Below are 21,318 nucleotides of genomic sequence, written 5' to 3' on the forward strand. Positions count from 1 at the left end.
ATCGACCATCCACCACAGCAGTCATGACTAAGCTTCATTATAAGAGGCAAAATATCAGCGGAGCTCTTGATGTTTGTGGAACAGATTCACAGCGCGATTCGACTTGATGAAATGCTTGACATTTCAAATGAACGTTTAGGTTTATTGGTTTATTGTCTCTGAAGGAAAGGTCCAATGTCAGTCAGTGTCAGGGTGGCTTTAGTGTGTTTTCACTGCGTTCAGGACAGAACTGCTGCGGAGTCGTTACAAGGTACATGTGGAACAGTTTGTAAGCCCATGGCACTAGCAACGCCAAGACGGAACATAGTTAGACAACACCGTCTCCCATCTGTACTGACGCCTGAGCCTATGAGGTACAGTCTATGCTGTGAGGTACGACGGAGCGTGATTAAAGGGCTTCCTCTAGTGCTCAACTGCAGTAACTTCAGCATTCATGTAATTACCTCACTGGTGGTCAACAACCCTGGTTCGGGTGAGCTTCTAGGTGAGTAAGCTTGACACTTCCAAACGAATGAATTACGACAGTCACTTTGAGTGACAACAGCCTCCTACTGTGCTTGTAACAAGGACTCCATTGTCCTAGTCAGTGTGGCATTTCATGTAGAATGTTTATAGCTCAGTTATTTTGTATTTTATTTGGATCCCCATTAGCTGTTGCAAAAGCAGCAGCCTCTCTTCCTGGGGTCCACACAAAACATGACATAATAACAGACAAGAACATCTCAAGGAGAGAAATACATCAATTTAAAATAGGAATAATATAACTGGGAAAGTTCCCGTACTGTTGTTCAAAGAGAAGTAGCAACTTTGAGTGACAACAGCCTCCTACTTTGCTTGTAACAAGGAGTCCATTGTCCTAGTCAGTGAGGCATTGTATCTGGTCAAACACATGTTTTCCCCCAAAAGTTTGCTAAGAGCTGGCAGCAAGCTGATTGGTCGGCTGTTAGAACCTGAAGGGCGCTTTACCATTCTCGGTTAGAGGAATGACTAGCTTCCTTCAGGTCTGATCTTTACCATTCTCGGTTAGAGGAATGACTAGCTTCCTTCAGGTCTGAGGACAAATACTTTTCTCCGGGGACTCAGATTAAAGATATGACAAATTCGAGTGGAGATATAGTCCACTACCTTCCTCAGTAGCTTTCCATCTAAGTTGTCAATGCCAGGAGGTTTCTCACTACTGACAGTTTTTCCACCACTCCATTGACTTTATAAAATTCTAAATGACTTTTCTTCCATTATTAGGTATTTTATGCACGAATATGACGGCTCACCATTTGTTGTTGGCGTTTCATGCCTGAGTTTGCCCACTTTGCTGATGAAATAGTAATAATTGGCAACATCAAAAGGTTTTGTGCTGATGGCTGAGCCATCCGAGTCAATGAAAGATGGAGTTTAATTAGTCTTTATGCTCATAATTTCATTTAATACTCCAATGCTTTTTTCCATCATACTTTGTTTCATAATAGTTTCTTCTCTTCTCAATTTACAGGAAGTTTGCCAATCAGCTGTGCAGCAAGACTTACTAGCCATTCCTTTTGCTTCATCCGTACAGCTTTTCAATTCCTCATCAATGCACAGAGCCACAACAGTCAGTTTCTTAATAGGAGACCATTTCATAAATGCATCAAGTGCAGCATGTGGATGCTCCTCATTACATACAGACCAATACGTATTTTTTGACATCAACATAATAATCATTACAAAACCTGTTTTACACTATTTTAAGCCCAGTTTTTGGAATCTTGTTTTTGGGGGGATATTAAACACTAAATTGTGATCACTATATCAGATGGATGTGGATACAGCTTTAGAACATAGTTCTGCAGCAGTAGTAAACATTTGATCAATACATGTGGATAATGTTGTTCCTGTACTATTTGTAAAAACTCTGGCAGGTCGATTAATACCCTGAAACAGATTACAGATTACAGGCACTGGTTACAGTGAGCAGCTTCCATTTGAGTGGACACTTGATGAAAACCAGTCAATATTCAGGTCCCCAAGAAAGTAGACGTCTGTTTGCTTCACATAACCTATTAAGCATTTCACACAACCTATCTAGATACTGATTATTAACACTTGGTGGCCTTTAGCGACACCCAAAAAGAATAGGCTTTAGATGATGCTGGTGAATTTACAACGACAACACTTCAACAGCATTAGATCCTCTCTAAGAATTCCAGGAATATGGCTCTGAATATATACAGCAACACCTCCCCCATAGGCATTCCTGTCTCTTCTGTAGATGTTATATCCCTGTATCGTCAAAGGTATTATCTAAGTGAGTCTCAGAGATGGCCAATATATGAATGTTATCTGATGTTAGCAAATGGTTTATGAACCTTTTTCTAAGGCTATATATATTACTATGGGGTATTTTTAGCCCCTTGCTGCCTAACGTAACAGAGACATAAAAAAAAATAAAAAAAAATATTATTCAGCAGTCAATCAGGCACATGTAAGTGTCAGTTTGTGTGTGTTTGTGGGTGATGCGGGGTGGAAGCTACGAACATGCAGGCTGCAATATTCCAGTGTTAATTAATCTAGGCCATATGTTCCATGTATGTATGCTCTGTGTTGACAGTCTGTATGTATCAAACCATAAATCCTGTCAATTCCTATGTTTTCAGCTAAATGTTCTACATTGGTTTTCTCCTACATTGCTAACAATGTTGCTGTTGTAGCGTAGGTTATACCAGAGTAGGTAACATGTTTTATGATCTTGTATAAAAATGAAAACTAGCACAGAAACATCTACAAGGCAATCTTATTTTCTTTAATAAAGGCATTATCATCTTTCATATTTTGGTGGTACAGAATTCAAGTTTTTTTTACATACATGGTTCACAAAGGAATCCCACATTGAACTGAGCCAATTTCCCCATCAGACATCTGTTAATAATAAAATGTATAGCTTAAATAACAAAAACAATACGGTACAAAAATAGCTGGATTCATCCTGAAACACACTCTTTATAAAAGTTTTTTTTTTTTTAATGTTAAAAAAAAAATGTTTTTACATTAAAAAGTGTTTTATCCTGGTTTCGCAGTGGACTGCAGCATATAAAAGTATACATTCACTGGCACTCTGTTTTTCTGCCAGAAGGCACAATAGGTTTTATACATGTGTAGAAGAGAGGCTATTGTGCCAGTCCAGCATCTTTAGCCATGCCATAGAAGATTCCTCTCTTGGATAAAAGTTTTGAAGGAGTGTCAAATTCAGCTACTTGTCCCTTGTCCAACACAAGCACTCTGCAAATAAGAGAAGATGGATCAGTAGAACCTTTCAGAACTTTGTTAGGTTTCTGGAGAGAATATATGACCTAACAAGATACAAAAACAGCATCTTTGATCAAAAGATGTATGTATGTATTTACACTGAACAAAAATATAAACGCAACATTTAAAGTGTTGGTCCCATGTTTCATAAGCACAAAAAGCTTATTTTTCTCAAATTGTGTGTACAAATTTGTTGATATCCCTGTTAGTGAGAATTTCTTCTTTGCCAAGATAATCCATCCACCTGAAAAATGTGGCATATCAAGAAGCTGATTAAACAGCATGATCATTACACAGATGCACCTTGTGCTGGGGATAATAAAAGGCCACTTTAAAATGTGCAGTTTTGTTGCACAACACAATGCCACTGACTGCAGGAATGGCCACCAGAGCTGTTGCCAGATAATTGAATGTTCATTTCTCTACCATAAGCTGCCTCCAATGTCGTTTTAGAGAATTTGGCAGTACGTTCAACTGACCTCACAACCGAGAGTATTTCTGTCTGTAATAAAGCCCTTTTGTGGGAAAAAACTCATTCTGATTGGCTGGGCTTGGCTCACAAGTGGGTGGGCCTGGCTGCCAAGTGGGTAGGCCTATGACCTGCCAGGCCCACCCATGGCTGCACCCCTGTACAGTCATGTTAAATCCATAGATTAGGGCCTAATTTATTTATTTCAATTGACTGATTTCCTTATATGAACTGTAACACAGTAAAATCATTGAAATTATTGCATGTTGCGTTAAGATTTTTTGTTTAGTATATGTACGTAAATACAGTGCATTCGGAAAGTATTCAGACCCCTTTACTTTTTCCACATTTTGTTACATTACAGCCATATTCTAAAATTGTTCAGAACCTTTAAATCAGTACCTTGTTGAAGCAACTTTGGCAGAAATTACAGCCTCGAGTCTTCTGAGGCATGATGCTACAAGCTTGGCACACCTGTATTTGGGGAGTTTCTCCCATTCTTCTCCGCAGATCCTGTCAAGCTCTGTCAAATTGGATGGGGAGCATCGCTGCACAGCTATTTTCAGGTCTCCTACCAGAGATGTTCGATCAGGTTTAAGTCCAGACTCTGGCTGGGCCACTCAAGAACATTCAGAGACTTGTCCCAAAGCCACTCCTGCGTTGTCTTGGCTGTGTGCTTAGGGTCGTTGTCCTGTTGGAAGGTGAACCTTCGACCCAGTCTGAGGTCATCTGCTCTCTGAAGCAGGTTTTCATGAAGGATCTCTCTGTACTTTGCTCCGTTCATCTTTCCCTCGATCCTGACTAGTCTCCCAGTCCCTGCCACTGAAAAGCATCCCCACAGCATGTTGCTGCCACCACCATGCTTCACCGTAGGGAGGGTGCCAGGTTTCCTCCAGACGAGACGCTTGGGGACAAGCCAAAGAGTTCAATCTTGGTTTCATCAGACCAGATAATCTTGTTTCTCATGGTCAGTCTTTAGGTGCCTTTTGCCAAACTCCAAGCGGGCTGTTATGTGCCTTTTACTGAAGAGTGGCTTCTGTCTGGCCACTCTACCAAAAATGCCTGATTGGTGGAGTGCTGAAGAGATGGTTGTCCTTCTGGAAGGTTCTTCCATCTCCACAGAGGAACTCTGGAGCTCTGATCGTCAGGATTTTGCTCACCTCCCTGACCAAGGCCCTTCTCCCCCGATTGCTCAGTTTGGCCCGGGCAGGCCAGCTCTAGGAAGAGTCTTGGTGGTTCCAAACTTCTTGCTTTAAGAATGATGGAGGCCACTGTCTTCTTGGGGACCTTAAATGCTGCAGATATTTTTTGGTACCCTTCCCCAGATCTGTGCCTCGACACAATCCTGTTACGGAGCTCTACGCACAAATCCTTCGACCTCGTGTGTGCCTTTCCAAATCATGTCCAATCAATTCAATTTACCACAGGTGGGCACCTATCAAGTTGAGGATGATCAATGGAAACAGGATGCAAACATTTCTAAACCTGTTTGGGTTATTGTGTGTAGATTGATGATGATTTCTTTTGATTTAATACATTTTAGAATAAGGCTGTAACATAACAAAAATGTGGATAAAGTCAAGGGGTCTGAATACTTTCTGAATGCACTGTATATATGTATGTCCGTCTGTGTGTGCGTGTGCAATGTATTGTACATTACCTAGTATAGTCCATGATGGTGTTGAGTCTGTGAGCAATGGTGAAGACGGTGCAGTCCTCAAACTGTGTCCTGATGGTTGACTGGATGAGGTCGTCGGTCTCTAGGTCGATGGCTGCTGTAGCTTCATCCAGGATCAGGATCCTCGTCTTCCTCAGTAGAGCCCTGGCTAAACACACCAGCTGCCTCTGGCCCACACTGAACACACACACACACACACACAAATATATTACATTATTTTCCAGACGAGTAAAATGTGAAAAGGTACAAAAAGCTAAAAGAAAGATTCAGAGAAAGGTAAACATCCTTAAGAGAATATCCTAATAAAGACATGTTTGTATTCCAAATGTTCTTAGTTTTGTTTTAATTCCCACCTGAATATACAGGTAAAGGCCTTTCACAGGTGCAAATGTGTCTGAAGACATGCAGTTGTTAAGTGGTTGGGATTATGTTACCTGAGGTTCTCTCCTCCCTCTGAACACTCCAACTGCAGTTTAGCCGGCTGGTTGCTGACAAACTTGTTGAGGTGGGACAGTTCCAGAGCTTTCCATACTTCCCCGTCATTGTACTTATCAAAGGGGTCCAGGTTCATCCTCAGACTGCCAGAGAACAGCACTGGTTCCTGGGGACGTAGAGAGGGTAGTGGAGGTGGAGGTGAGGAACGTGTAGGGTGTGTGTGTGTGTGTGTGTGTGTGTGTGTGTGTGTGTGTGTGTGTGTGTGTGTGTGTGTGTGTGTGTGTGTGTGTGTGTGTGTGTGTGTGTGTGTGTGTGTGTGTGTGGGTGTGGTATGATGGTGAGTTTCGACCTCAGGTCATGCAGCCCTATCTCTGATATCTTGATCCCGTCGATGGTGATCTCTCCCCCTGCCGCCTCCAACAGCCGAAACAGGCACAGTGTCATAGAGGACTTACCAGCCCCAGTACGACCCACGATACCTATCTGTAACACATGCAGGCCAACATAGTTGTAGTTGACCAGTCTCAATTCAAACACTTGTTCCTGATATCTGCGCACTCGATACACACATCAGCACCTGCTCTGATAAACTAAACAGCATTTTATCTGTGTATAAAATGTGATGGCAGGAGTACAGCGTCCTTTCATGGGGGTACATTCTGTAACAGTGTGTTAAACAACCATTTAACATGTCCCGAGTGGTGAACGAAAGCAATGTTATTCAACCCAAAATGAACATTTCCCAGGTGTTTTCACGGTGTCAAGTTTCTCCATTGATTTGCGACTGTATTTGAGGCCTTGTTGTGGCATCTATACGCATCGTGTCTAAAATGCATGTTTTCCTCACTAATCTACACCATTTAGGCCTGTGGTTCTCACCTTCTCTCCTCCAACGACGCTGAGGGTGAGGTTTTTGAGGACCAGGTCTAGTCCTTCTCTGTACCTCACACTGTAGTCAAGGAACTCTACCTTCCCCTGGGATGGCCAATCAGGGGAAGGCTTCTTGTCTTCCACCTCCCATGGTGCCTTGCAACATACACAAACACAATTATGCCAAACGATACACTTCATATACACTTGCAAATTCTGCCCACATTTCACAGAGGTTGAGAAGAGCCATATTTCAGAAAACACAGTATACTAGAAACTCAATCACATGATCAGTAAAGAAGGGGTTATATTTAGGTAATAATCAAAGTAGTCTGAAATGTACAGTATGCTATATAGCCCAGCCGCCCACATCAAAGGGAATCGCTGTACGGTACATAATATCCAAGTTATAGATCTAGTTCCACTTGTATTAGTCTTCTATGGTTGTGAGTCTGACTTGGCAGCCAAACAGCTAAAAATAAAAACACACTTATGAAAAATGTTTTAAAAAATATATATAAATACTATTTACAGAACTCAGGTGGTCTTAAGTATCAAACAGCGGGCAACAACACAACATTTCCACTGTCACTTTGCCTTGTACTTCTGAGCGATTAGACCTGGTTCACTGGTTGATTTCCATATGTCATGTCCTACCCTAGTAAGCATTGCGTGTGTGCTCTGTACCTCAGTCTTGGTCTCAGAGTACTCCTTGACTCTCTCCACGGCTACGATGTTGCTCTCCAGGTCTGACGTCATCCTCACCATCCAGTTCAGTGACATGGTCACCTGTTACCAGGACAACACAGTACTGTAGCATGAGTGATGCTTACGGGAGAAGACACAAGCAGCGTCATTAAGCTATCGTACATCATCATACCAGATCTCTTTTAAAAAACCATGGATTCTATCTCCAACATAGTGTAGCAGATGGGGATCTGTGAAACTCCTCAGCCTGAAGAGGCCCCACTTGCAATGCCGTTTAGCTAGCTTTTCAGGGGCACGACTGGGTAAGACGCTTCGGCAAGGCGGTCACGTGTGTTTGCGAGGCAGTGGTCCTTGGTTCGAGCCTCAATATGAGCCAAATCAGGAGGAAGCTATACTCGCTAAGCAAGCAGCGTGACGTCATTTCCACGACTAGCACAACAGAATCACAGTGGCAGGCAATGGGCACCATTTAATGGAAATGTGTGTCAGACAGACGGACAGTAGATGTATGAATACGTTGTACTGTACCAGTAGAGCGTAGGACACAGAGAGTCCCACCAGTCCAGGGTTGAGATTGTCCTTCCCGATCACAGCAAACAGAGCAGCAAACAGCACGATGCAGTTCCCAATGAACTCTATACGCACTCCTAACCACCTACACACACACACACACACGCCGTGAACACGACACACAGTTAGGGCAGCACTGACACACAGTATGTCTATGCACTGTACCTGCTTATGTAACTACATCGCCATGCAAATATAGGCTATATTCAGTATTTAGGGCCACTTATTGTGAAGTGGGACACCAATGTCTTACTGTATGTCATTTCTGATGGAACATGTTAGTCTGTGGAGCTTTTAACATTAGCACCAGTCAGTGGCTATGTCACAATTCTCAAAATCCAAACTGTCCACTAAATGAATCTGTTATTTTGTAAAGAGAATCCTAGGGCTCTTGGATCCTTACCCAGCCACTTTCAGATCAGTAGGAGCCAAAACAGGGAACGAGGAAAGGAAGTACATTAAGACAATTGGAACACAGCCACTGTCCTCCAGAGTCCATAGTGAATGTACAGTAGGAGAGAGATACCACCTACCTGTTGGCCACTATACCAGGGTAGTAACTCTTTTGGTTGTCGTCCACCTTCATGTCACTCATTAGTACAAAGGCATCGTGTCTGCCGTAGGCTCTGATAACACTAGAGCCGGTGACGGTCTCAGAGAAATGGGAGTATATGGGAGATCTGGTGACCGACTCCAGACGCTTTAACTGCCGAGACGTGGCCACATAAAATCTCTAAAGCCGTGGGGAAGAGAGACAAACAGCGTTATACAGTATCTAAACCCTGGAGTACACGCTATAACACATATCTAAACCCTGGAGTACACGCTATAACACATATCTAAACCCTGGAGTACACGCTATAACAACATCTAAACCTGGAGTACACGCTATAACACTATATAAACCCTGGAGTACACGCTATAACACATATCTAAACCCTGGGGTACACGCTATAACACACATCTAAACCTGGAGTACACGCTATAACACACATCTAAACCCTGGAGTACACGCTATAACACATATCTAAACCGGAGTACACGCTATACACATACTAAACCTGGAGTAACACGCTATAACACATCTAAACCCTGGAGTACACGCTATACAACACATCTTAAACCCTGGAGTACACGCTATAACACACATCTAAACCCTGGAGTACACGCTATAACATATTCTAAACCCTGGAGTACACGCTATAACACATATCTAAACCCTGGAGTACACGCTATAACACATCTAAACCCTGGAGTACACGCTATAACACACATCTAAACCCTGGAGTACACGCTATAACACATATCTAAACCCTGGAGTACACGCTATAACACACATCTAAACCCTGGAGTACACGCTATATCACACATCTAAACCCTGGGGTACACGCTATACACATATTCTTAAACCCTGGAGTACATACGCTATAACACACATCTAAACCCTGGAGTACACGCTATAACACATCTAACCCTGGGTAACGCTTTATAACATATCTAAACCCTGGAGTACACGCTATAACACATCTAAACCCTGGAGTACACGCTATAACACATATCTAAACCCTGGAGTACACGCTATAACAGTAAGTAACTAGCAAGCACACACTGCAGGTCAGGGGTCACAACACCTGCAGAGTTCATTTGATAGACTTATAGAGTAATAGATTAATTTGATAGTGACCAATACATTTTCTGAATATTTAGCTACTGTTTACATAAATTATCATATTGCCAGATGCTCTTTCCACCAGGCCACCAAAATTATTCTAAGAAATATTATTTAATTTCATTATCAAATCAAATTCTAAAACACATTTGATTAAAAACTAAAAAGCAACACTTCAACTTCCATTAGTGCTTAAATGCCATCATAGTGTTGTAGTATACGATTTGGCTTTTAAAAAACACACTGTAAAAGATTAAGATAAAATAATGTTTTAAGATAAAACTCATTCAAGTAGAACAATTAAAGAAAGGCCACAAATAAACCACCAATCCCAGTGATGAATAGTTTTAAAAGACAGGGAGAAGGTCAACAAAAGACCAGGCAGATATAAAGTATGCCTTGACAAAAGACCAGGCAGATATAAAGTATGCCGTGACAAAAGACCAGGCAGATATAAAGTATGCCATGACAAAAGACCCCGCAGATATAAAGTATGCCGTGACAAAAGACCAGGCAGATATAAAGTATGCCATGACAAAAGACCACACAGATATAAAGTATGCCATGACAAAAGACCAGGCAGAAATAAAGTATGCCGTGACAAAAGACCAGGCAGATATAAAGTATGCCATGACAAAAGACCAGGCAGATATAAAGTATGCCATGACAAAAGACCACACAGATATAAAGTATGCCTTGACAAAAGCAAAAAAAAAAAGACAGGGATCATTTGCCGTTGTTCCAGTTAGATAGTAAGCATCTCCAGAGGCACGTGAACAAACAGAACCCTGGCTTATATTCACCCGTAAGAACTGCAGTTTCAAATGGTTCAGTTTCAAATGGTTCACCGGCAGAAATATATCCGTTTTCCTACTTCAGGAAACTGCTAGCTCCTGGACCACTGGTAAAACCAATGATGACCAAGCATAAGACCCAGGAGCCCTCAGCGAAACATCCAAACCCAGACACAAAGTCAACCGTTTTCACGTCAGGATATAATATAAAATCTCTTTACATCTTTTCTATGGAACTGATCAAACGGGTTGAAAGGAGGTGGTTTCTTGAATTGAAAGCATCTCTCTCTTCTCTCAGCACTCATTCATCTTAACTCAAGTTGGGATTCGGCTAATACTAGGTCTTCACAGCCCACTGGTATGTAGTATTTTGGCACAAGAGGACCCTCGTATTAATTTCCTGGGTCAAAGGGTAAAGACACTGTATGGAAACCCTGAAGCTAATCAATACCCTGTATAGTTAGACAGGAAACAAAATAACCTCTTAACTCCCTAACGTGTGAACAGATACCTGTAGCATCAGACTGACTACAAGTTGTCTTTCCATTCGTTTACCACCAGAGGGCAGCAGCACACTAGATACAGGCCAAATCTTTTATCCACTTGTTGGTCTTTTCACATCAGATCTTTTTCAGAACTGATCTGATTGGTCAAAAGTGAAAAACATCAGAACTGTACTGCCTCGGGGCTACTTCATCCTACGCCACTCTATCTTGGCCAGGTCGCAATTGTAAATGAGAACTTGTTATCAACTTGCCTACCTGGTTAAATAAAGGCGAAAATTAAAATAAAATTAAAAAAATAGTATAAATCACCATTCTCCAGCGTGTCCCTGAGAAGGATGTGAGGTTGTAAAGAACACACAGCATTGTTCTCCGGGTCTCAGCTTGACCGCCTCAGTCAACAAACACAACTCAGGGGAACAGAAGCCTCCTTCACTATTCACTACTGTACCGGCTGTTGGTGAATCAACATGGCACGCTCTGTGTGTGTGTGTGTGTGTGTGTGTGTGTGTGTAGGTAAAGAGAGAGAAAGAGAGAGGAAGTGAATGCATGGTTAGGGAAGAGGAGACAGGGAGGAGGAGAGCAAACTCAAACGGATAGCAGGAACACAAAAAGCTGAAGAGAACCAAAAAGCCAAAGTTCAAAGGTCACAAACTGCTCCACCAATCAGGGCGCTGCATGCTACATTCAGGAACGTAAGCAAAAAATGTAAAGGAAAAGTATTACTTGACACCATAAACTCCGGTCCTAGAGAGTAGAGCAAGCAACAGTTAGCTCCTTGGAACAGAACCAATACCTGGACAAAGACGTATATGAAAGTCAGGGGAGCTATGACCACAGCGAAGATGGGGGTGCTGGCCACTATGACTATCATGGTGGAGAGAGAGGAGAAGAAGGTCCCGAGGAACATGAGAACGGTAGAGGGCAGTGCCTCGTCGATGACGTAGATGTCCTTAGAGAATCGGTTGATGACCCTGCCTATGGGGGTGGTGTCAAAGAAAGACTGGGGGGTGTGAAACTTGTTGTCCAGGAGGGCATAGTGGAGCTTCCTGGCTGCTCCGATGTTTCCCATGGCCAGGGTGAAGGAAGAGACCATGACCAGGATGCCTGAGAGGGAGGGAGGGAGGGAGGGAGATGAGGGTTGAGGAGACAATGGGTTCTGTATGTGTCCTCTCTCCTGAATGCTGAGTCCCTTTTCAATGAAACTCAAATCAAGCTTCCAGTGTTACTGAGGGGTAGAGGCCAAGGCCCTCACACAAAACCAACCATTCATAGTTAGCGTCATACAGTCAAAGAGTTAAACATACACAACAATACCTCTCTTTGGGACAAACGACCCAAACACCATGAACAAATGTAACCCCGTTCTAATCGCTATAAACATTGAACTGTAGAGATACTTTCTTCACCACTGACGTCATCATAAGGTGGATAGGTATTGTTATCCTCAGGTGATGAACAGCAGGTCTCCTCACCTTGTGTTATGCCCAGAGCAGCATACACCCCCACCCTCATGCTGACATTCTCCTGGGTCACGTTCTGAGCCGCGTCATTGGTCCACTGGCTCAGCCAGACGTTGGATCCGATGGCAGCAGCGCTCTGACAGCCGTACAGGAAACCGATGAAGAGGGTCAGCAGAGGCCCCACTGCTTTGATGTACTCCCAGAACACCTTGCTCTTCACCTGAGGAGAGAGGTTAATAAAAGGTCAGGGTTAAGAGGGTAGAGGTCAGTGGTTGTACCGTCTAGGAATACACCTGGAGGTAGGAGAGGATAGAAGTCCACACCCTCAACCAGGTTTACTAAACGATGCATCTCCATATCTCTACTCACCCTGCCCGTCTCAGTGGTCTCTGCCTGGATGAGTTTCTCCACCTTGGGTAGTTTCTTCTCTGGGTCAGGCTCAGCGTGCTTCCTCTCGCTGCACAGACGTCTCCGGACAGACTTGCTCCTTGGGTTCTCCAGGTCCCCTGAGATGACGCTGATCTGCCTGCAGGGAGGGAGGAAGTGATTGATCGGTCAATCAATCAATCGTTTGTATCGTACTTTTCAAAAATACATTTGTCGCAAAATGCTTGACAGCAACTGAAGTCTAAAACCACATAGAATACAGCAGTTGTCTATCACAGAGGGGGTTAAACATACCGAAGCCCCTTCAGGATTTTGCGATTCTGTGGTCTGCAATTTTTTGGCAAAATCAACAATTCCCTGCATATTATGCGAGGGTTTGAAAATTTGACAAATCTCTGCACTATTACCAGATAAAAGTAAATTCATTGCAATATTATCGCATATAACCGTCCGATCACCTCACTACAAAAACATGGCTCGCAATTTTGACCAAAAACTGAATTTTTAGTATAATAAAATTATAATTATAATTATTATTATATTTTAAATTATAATAATACAATTATTCAATCAAGCAACACGTCAACAAACATTTCACCCCTTCAGTGCATTTATGTGACAAATATGACAAAATCAGAATTGCTGCAGCAATATCAAGCCTTATGAACTGTTACAGAGGCTTACGAGTGCCTTATGAACTGTTACAGAGGCTTACGAGTGCCTTATGAACTGTTACAGAGGCTTACGAGTGCCTTATGAACTGTTATAGAGGCTTATACTGTACCTTATGAACTTTCTCTTTACTTCGACCACTGGTTCACTGTCCACCATGTCTGTATGGTTGCTAAGGACGTCATCGGGGAAGTCCTCTTCTTCATCACTCAAAGCCACTATGGGGTGTTGAGTCACAGGGTTACCGTGGTAATTATGGAGCAGGTGTACACACCCCTACAGGTGTAGGGCATGGGCAGGCAACTCTACTCCTAGATAGCTACTGGGTATGCAGGGTTTTGTTCCAACCCTACTCTAACAAACCTGAATAATCTAATCAGCTGCTGACTAGGACCTTGATTAGCAGAATTAGATGTATTAGAGCAGGGCTGGAGCAAAACCCAGTAGCTTGCATACCCAGTTGCCTTCCAGGACAAATATTGATAGGCACTGGTATAGGGTGAACAGTAGAACCCCACGGGCAGAAACAGCAATAGTATCTGTTTTTCTGCTTTAGATATCTCTTCAAGAGCAGAAACAACAATAGTATCTGTTTTTCTGCTTTAGATATCTCTCCAAGAGCAGAAACAACAATAGTATCTGTTTTTCTGCTTTAGATTAAGCATATCTCTCCAAGAGCAGAAACAACAATAGTATCTGTTTTCTGCTTTAGATATCTCTCCAAGAGCAGAAAACAACAATAGTATCTGGTTTTCTGCTTTAGATATCTCTCCAAGAGCAGAAACAACAATAGTATGCTGTTTTTTCTGCTTTAGATATCTCTCCAAGAAGCAGAAACAACAATAGTATCTGTTTTCTGCTTTAGATATCTCTCCAAGAGCAGAAACAACAATAGTATCTGTTTTTCTGCTTTAGATATTCTCTCCAAGGGCAGAAACAACAATAGTATCTGTTTTTCTGCTTTAGATATCTCTCCAAGGCAGAAACAACAATAGAATCTGTTTTTCTGCTTTAGATATCTCTCCAAGGGCAGAAACAACAATAGTATCTGTTTTTCTGCTTTAGATATCTCTCCAAGGCAGAAACAACAATAGTATCGTTTTTCGTAGATATCTCTCCAAGAGCAGAAACAACAATAGTATCTGCTCTTCTGCTTTAGTCCTCAAATATAGATCTGGACCTTGAAGACCCACTGCTTTCCTTAAATTCTTCCCTTATAAATCAGGGACTGACTGGAAACCAGGTGGGTGCAAATAAAAACCAGGTGGAACAGAAAAATCAGCAGTGCTCAGAGACTAAGTTCTGAATCCCTCTGCTATAGTAACAGGTAGTTGTACCTGTTGCCTCGTCCTCTATGATGTCCTCCAGGGAATAGTTTCTGAGGAACTCAGCGAAAGCTCCGTTCTGTTGGAGCAGCTCCTGGTATGAACCCATCTCCGACACCCTGCCCTCCACAATCACCATTATGTTGTCCACCTGCGGCAGGAAGCTGATGCCGTGTGTCACCAAGATACGTGTCTGGGGTAAACGAAAAAGAGGCTCTGTCATTAAGGCTGGGAATTGCCATGGACCTCACGATACCATAATCATCAGTATTCTTAGGTGCCGATACAATATGTATTGCCATTCGATACTGCGATTTTATTGCAAATAGATGTTCCAAACATATTGCTCAATATATATCTGCTGCAGAGAGACAAGAGAGCATGAGAACATTTGTTTTGATCAGTATTGATAAAATATTGCAATATACATACAAGTTTCTTATCAGCGCAACAAAGTCATAGATATGCTACTAAACCAACCAGCAGACAGGATGGAAAACAGTAAACCACAAATAAGAGTGACTACTTCCTCTACTGTAGTTGAGGACTCTTCAAATTAGTTTTACTATCTGAACTAGACAGAATATAACTTATGTACTTGTCAGTTGTAGGTGATTGCCACTTTTGTCCATTCTAACATGGCTATGTAGTGACTGACCACCAAAGATTGTTGATAAAGGACAAGATATTTAACCAGTCCATTTCTCTCTGCTACCCCTCAGAATGTGTCTCTCTTCTTCTGTGATGTATGGAGAACAGAGCAGATTGACTACTCTCCTCACCTTGCCCTGCAGCGCCCCCTGTGGGCCAATGACGTGGTCGAAGATGTGTTTGGCCACGTGGGAGTCCACGGCAGACAGAGGGTCATCCAGCAGGTAGACATCTGCCTCGTTGTACAGAGCTCTGGCCAGACTCACCCTCTGTCTCTGGCCACCAGACAGGTTGATACCCTAAGGGAAGGAGGGACAGATAGACAGAGAAATCACTAGCAAGCTAGCAATCACAAGAAAATCACTGATCTCAAAAGTCATTGCTTTGAGACTCGAAGACCCAAGTTAGCTCCCAGAGCTAATGCCTAAGCTTTAGTTCAGTGGGCTAACATGGCCTTTAGCTCCAAAAACAACCCATGTTAGATTCTATCCCATCTCCCTACCTTCTCTCCAATCTCGGTCAGGTCTCCTCCAGGTAGTACTTCCAAGTCAGGGGTCAGGGCGCAAGCCTCCAGACAAGAGCGGTACGTCTGCTCGTTGTAGGCCTTGCCAAATAGGATGTTGTCTCTCAGAGTGGCGTTCTGGATCCAGGCCTGCTGGGGGACGTAGGCCACCGAACCCTGGAGGAGAGGAGTGAAGGAACTCAGTACAGATGAAAACTACAACTAGACCCTAACAATCAATCTAAACCCTAACACCTAACAATCAATCAGTCGATCAATCGTTCAATCAATCAAGCAATCGACCCACCAATCAATCTTCAGTTGGTATAATTGAATTGAGTGCAGACGTACCCGTATGGAGATGTGTCCCTCCAGTTTCTCCATCTCTCCCAGTAGAGCGGACACTAGGGAAGACTTCCCACAGCCGACATGTCCTACCACCGCTAGCAGAGAGCCCTGCGGCACCATCAGGTTTATACTGCGCACAAACAAGGGCACATCAGTAAAGTGCATTCGTTCCCTTAAATGGTTATTTGTCCTTTTCATGATACAACTCGCTAACTTACTTGTGCAGAGCAGGAGGATCTTGTTTTGCCCAGGTGAACTTTCCATTGACAACAGTCACTGAGCTATCTGAAGGGGAGAACACAAGTGGAAGAATGAAAGGCAGTTAGGAAAGCACCAATCATGACACAGCATTACCAAACTGAAAGCATAAATTCAAACGGTCTCAGAGCCAAGAAGGAAAAGCCATGACTATACACTGTGGAATCCCTGTGTCTAATTCCCTTAAGTCACCTCAAGGTAGAGTCCAAAATGTTTATATTACAAAAGCCAAGAGTAATGACTACAGTATGCAGAACCAAAATGTATTACAAAACCCCCTCCCCATTGTTACTTATTGAAAACTCAACCGTCTACAATAATGGCAGACAGGGGAACCATGGCAACGGCCAACGTCAGCATGACTTATCAGAAACACAGACCATTAGAATGACTAAACAGACCATTAGATTACCTCAGAGGCCCTGTCCCACTAGCTTTCCTCTATCCTATCCCTTCATGTCAGTGAAAAACCTGTGGCCTATCAGAACAGCCTAGGGAGTGAAATGGAACCAGCCCAGCCAAGATTGACCTGGTTTCTTGGTCAGCTTGGGCTGGTTCTTTGGTCAGCTGCGTCCATGTTTACCTGTGGCAGTGTTATTCCTGTCCACAGACTCTGGGTCCAGCTCTTCATGACTCAGGAAGTCCTGAATACGCTTCAGAGACACGCTGGCCTGATGAGAAGCTACAGAGTCAATACAACACAATACACACACAATACACACGCACAGGAGAGCGAGCCGGGGAGAGAAGGGGTAGGAAGAGGCTAGGAGCAGAGTGAGCAGGCAGAGAGCGGAGGAGGAGAGACAGTGAGAGGAGGAGGGGAGCGAGGAGACAGAGGGAGGAAGGAGCGAGCAGCCAGAGTGAAGAGGAGGATCAGTGGTCAGGTGAAGGATAGAGTGGAGGACAGGATGGACAGAGCAAGGAGTGAGGCGAGAGCAGAGTGAAGGAGCAGCAGAGGTGAGAGGAGGAGGAGGCAGAGGAAGGAGCAGAGTGAACGAGGAAGGAGGAGCAGAGTGAGAGGAGGAGGCAGAGGAGCAGAGTGAGAGAGTGAGAGGACAGGGAGCAGAGTGAGGGAGGAGGAGACAGAGTGAAGAGGAGGAGGAGGAGATCAGGAGGATAAGAGGGAAGAGGCAGGAGGCAGAGCGGTGGAGGAGGAGTGAGGAGGAGCAGTAGTGAAGAGGAGAGTGAGAGGCAGGAGAGGATCGCAGACGCTGGAGGAGAGCGATAGGCCAGAGAGCAGGAGGAGCCAGGAGCGCAGAGGAGGAGCCAGAGTGAGAGGAGGGAGCGCAGTGAAGCCAGAGTGAGAGAGACCAGGGCAGGGAGGAGGCCAGACGTGAGAGGAAGGAGGAGAGCAGAGTGAGAAGAGGAGGAAGGAAGCCAGAAGTGAGGACCGAGCGAGTAGGCAGGAGATCAGAGTGAGAGAGAGGAGAGGAGGCAGCAGAGTGAGAGGCAGGAGGAGGAGGAAGCCAGGAGCTGATAGAGCAAGAGGAGGAGGAGGCAGAGCAGAGGTGAAGCAGCAGGACGCAGACGAGAGAGGCAAGGAGCAGCAGTGAGAGGAGCGAGCAGGACTGAGAGGAGGATGGCGGAGAGCAGAGCTGAGAGGAGGAGGGGAGCAGAGTGAGAGGAGGAGGAGCGAGCAGTAGACGAGGAGGAGGAGGATCAGAGTGAGAAGGAGGAGGAGGAGCAGAGTGATAGGAGGAGGAGAGCCTACCTGCTACAACGCTACTGATGACTTGGGGGCAGCATATTGAGAGGGAACCGTAAGATATTAAACAGCCAGACAAAGACACAAAGCTTTCTCCGCATCTAAATTTATTTTTATCCACTGTCACGTACACTGCAAACGTCATCAAGGCAACCTGAGGGAGACAATAAGATCAAAAAAAAATCATAAGAGAGATCCTCTGGGCAGCTCGTGGGTCTGCACTACAGCTGTCAGAGTGGACTCCCCCCATCTAAAATAAGCTATTAGTCTGGAAATATCACGAGGAGTTAGACCTTCCGTGTACAAAAATGGTATATAGTGCTACAACAAGGACAATATAAGCATGCTGTGTGATGTTGTCCCGTATACGCTAACTAGGCGAATGGTGCGCTGGTCCAGGCCATGGTCGACAGAGCACCGAGGTAGGCCGTCTTGCGGAGCCACGTTGAGCTCGCTTCTGTCTGATCTCCAGAACCTTGTCTTTAAAGGAGTTCTCCCGGCCTACAGCTTCAACACTTTGATCCCCTTCAGAATTCCGTTCATCAGTTTGATACTAGAGCCGTCCTTGTACTGCATCTGCCTCCACCTGAGAGAAAAAGGGGGGATGGAGAGAGAACGGGGGAGAAGAGAGAGAGAGGAGATGACGCCGGACGAGAGAGAAGCGAGGAGAACGAGCCGCGGAGACTGATGAGCATGAGCAGAGGAGCAGCAGAAGCACCGGAGCGAGAGGGTCAAATCTACACGCTGCAGTCGACGAGACGCAGAGAGCAGAGGCAAGAGAGCGATGTCAAAACAATGCTACTTTAGAGAGCATATTCACTGTTGATATTTTTTCAGATTAAGGGAAAATACAGTATTTCACACTCATTAAAAGATGCTAGTCTTTTAAACAGACACCTCAGTGCATTCAGCATGACAACACTTCTTACAAAAAAAAGTAGTGATAAAGTCAATCTCTTCTCCACTTTGAGCCATGAGAGGTTTACATGCATATTATTAATGTCAGCTCTCCCTGTACATTTCAGGGCCAGTCTTGCTGCCCTGTTCTGTAATTTTCCGCTTTGTGGCACCTGACCACATGACTGAACAGTAGTCCAGGTGTGATAAAACCAGGGCCTGTAGGACCTGCCTTGTTGATAGTGCTGTTAAGAAGGCAGAGCAACGCTTTATTATGGACAGACTTTTCCCCATCCTAGCTACTGTTGTATCAATATGTTTTGACCATGACAGTTTAGGATTACTCCAAGCAGTTTAACCTCCTCAACTTGCTCAATTTCCACATTATTAATACAAGATTTAGTTGAGGTTTAGGGTTTTAGTGAATGATTTTTCCCAAATACAATGCTATTGCAATGAAATATTTAGGACTGACGTATTCCTTGCCACCCATTCTGAAACTAACTGGAGCTCTCTGTTAAGGGTGGCAGTGATTTCACTCGCTATAGTAGCTGACGTATATAGTGTTGAGTCATCCGCATACATAGACACATTGGCTAAAAGCCTGTGGCATATCATTAGTAAAGATTGAAAAAGGGCCTAGGCAGCTGCCCTGGGGAATGCCTGATTCTACTTGGATTATGATGGAGAGGCTTCCATTAAAGAAAACCCTCTGTTGTTAGACAGGTAACTCTTTATCCACAATATAGCAGGGGGTATAAAGCCATAAAACAAACGTTTTCCAGCAGCAGACTACAATTGTAGTCTTGCACCCCCTATTACCAACCTGTTCAACCTCTCCTTCGTATCATCTGAGATCCCCAAGGATTGGAAAGCTGCCGCGGTCATCCCCCTCTTCAAAGGGGGAGACACCCTGGACCCAACTGTTACAGACCTATATCCATCCTGCCCTGCCTATCTAAGGTGCTTCGAAAGCCAGTCAACAAAACAGATCGCTGACCATCTCGAATCCCACCGTACCTTCTCCGCTGTGCAATCCGGTTTCCGAGCCGGTCCACGGTGTGCACCTCAGCCACGCTCAACTGGTACTAAACGATATCATAACCGCCATCGATAAAAGACAGTACTGTGCAGCCGTCTTCATCGACCTGGCCAAGGCTTTCGACTCTGTCAATCACCATATTCTTATCGGCAGACTCAGTAGCCTCGTTTTTCTAATGACTGCCTTGCCTGGTTCACCAACTACTTTGCAGACAGAGTTCAGTGTGTCAAATCGGAGGGCATGTTGTCCGGTCCTCTGGCAGTCTCTATGGGGTACCACCAGCGGTTCAATTCTCGGGCCGACTCTTTTCTCTGTATATATCAATGATGTTGCTCTTGCTGCGGGCGATCCCGATCCTCTACACAGACGACACCATTCTGTATACTTCTGGCTCTTCCTTGACACTGTGCTATCTAACCTCCAAACGAGCTTCAATGCCATACAACACTCCTTCCGTGGCCCTCCAACTGCTCTTAAAACGCTAGTAAAACCAAATGCATGCTTTCAACCGTTTCACTGCCTGCACCCGCACGCCCGACTAGCATCACCACCCTGGACGGTTCCGAACCTAGAATATGTGGACATCTATAAGTACCTAGGTGTCTGGCTAGACTGCAAACTCTCCTTCCAGACTCATATCAAACATCTCCAATCCAAAATCAAATCTACATTACATTACATTTAAGTCATTTAGCAGACGCTCTTATCCAGAGCGACTTACAAATTGGTGCATTCACCTTATGATATCCAGTGGAACAACCACTTTACAATAGTGCATCTAACTCTTTTAAGGTGGGGGGGGGGGGGTTAGAAGAATTACTTTATCCTATCCTAGGTATTCCTTAAAGAGGTGGGTTTCAGTGTCTCCGGAAGTGGTGATTGACTCCGCTGACCTGGCGTGAGGAGTTTGTTCCACCAAATCTAGAGTCGGCTTTCTATTTCGCAACAAAGCCTCCTTCACTCACGCCGCGAAACTTACCCTAGTAAACTGACTATCCTACCGATCCTCGACTTCGGCGATGTCATCTACAAAATAGCTTCCAATACTCTACTCAGCAAACTGGATGCAGTTTATCACAGTGCCATCCGTTTT

General features: G+C 44.2%; 1 pseudogene; it reads right to left on the minus strand.

Moving 5' to 3' along the window:
- Positions 1–2,755: 2,755 nt before the first annotated feature.
- Positions 2,756–21,318, minus strand: part of LOC111978077 (ATP-binding cassette sub-family C member 3-like) — a 75,557-nt pseudogene continuing 56,994 nt past the window's right edge.

This window comes from Salvelinus sp. IW2-2015, linkage group LG18 (assembly GCF_002910315.2).
Source record: "Salvelinus sp. IW2-2015 linkage group LG18, ASM291031v2, whole genome shotgun sequence".
Lineage (NCBI taxonomy): Eukaryota > Metazoa > Chordata > Actinopteri > Salmoniformes > Salmonidae > Salvelinus > Salvelinus sp. IW2-2015.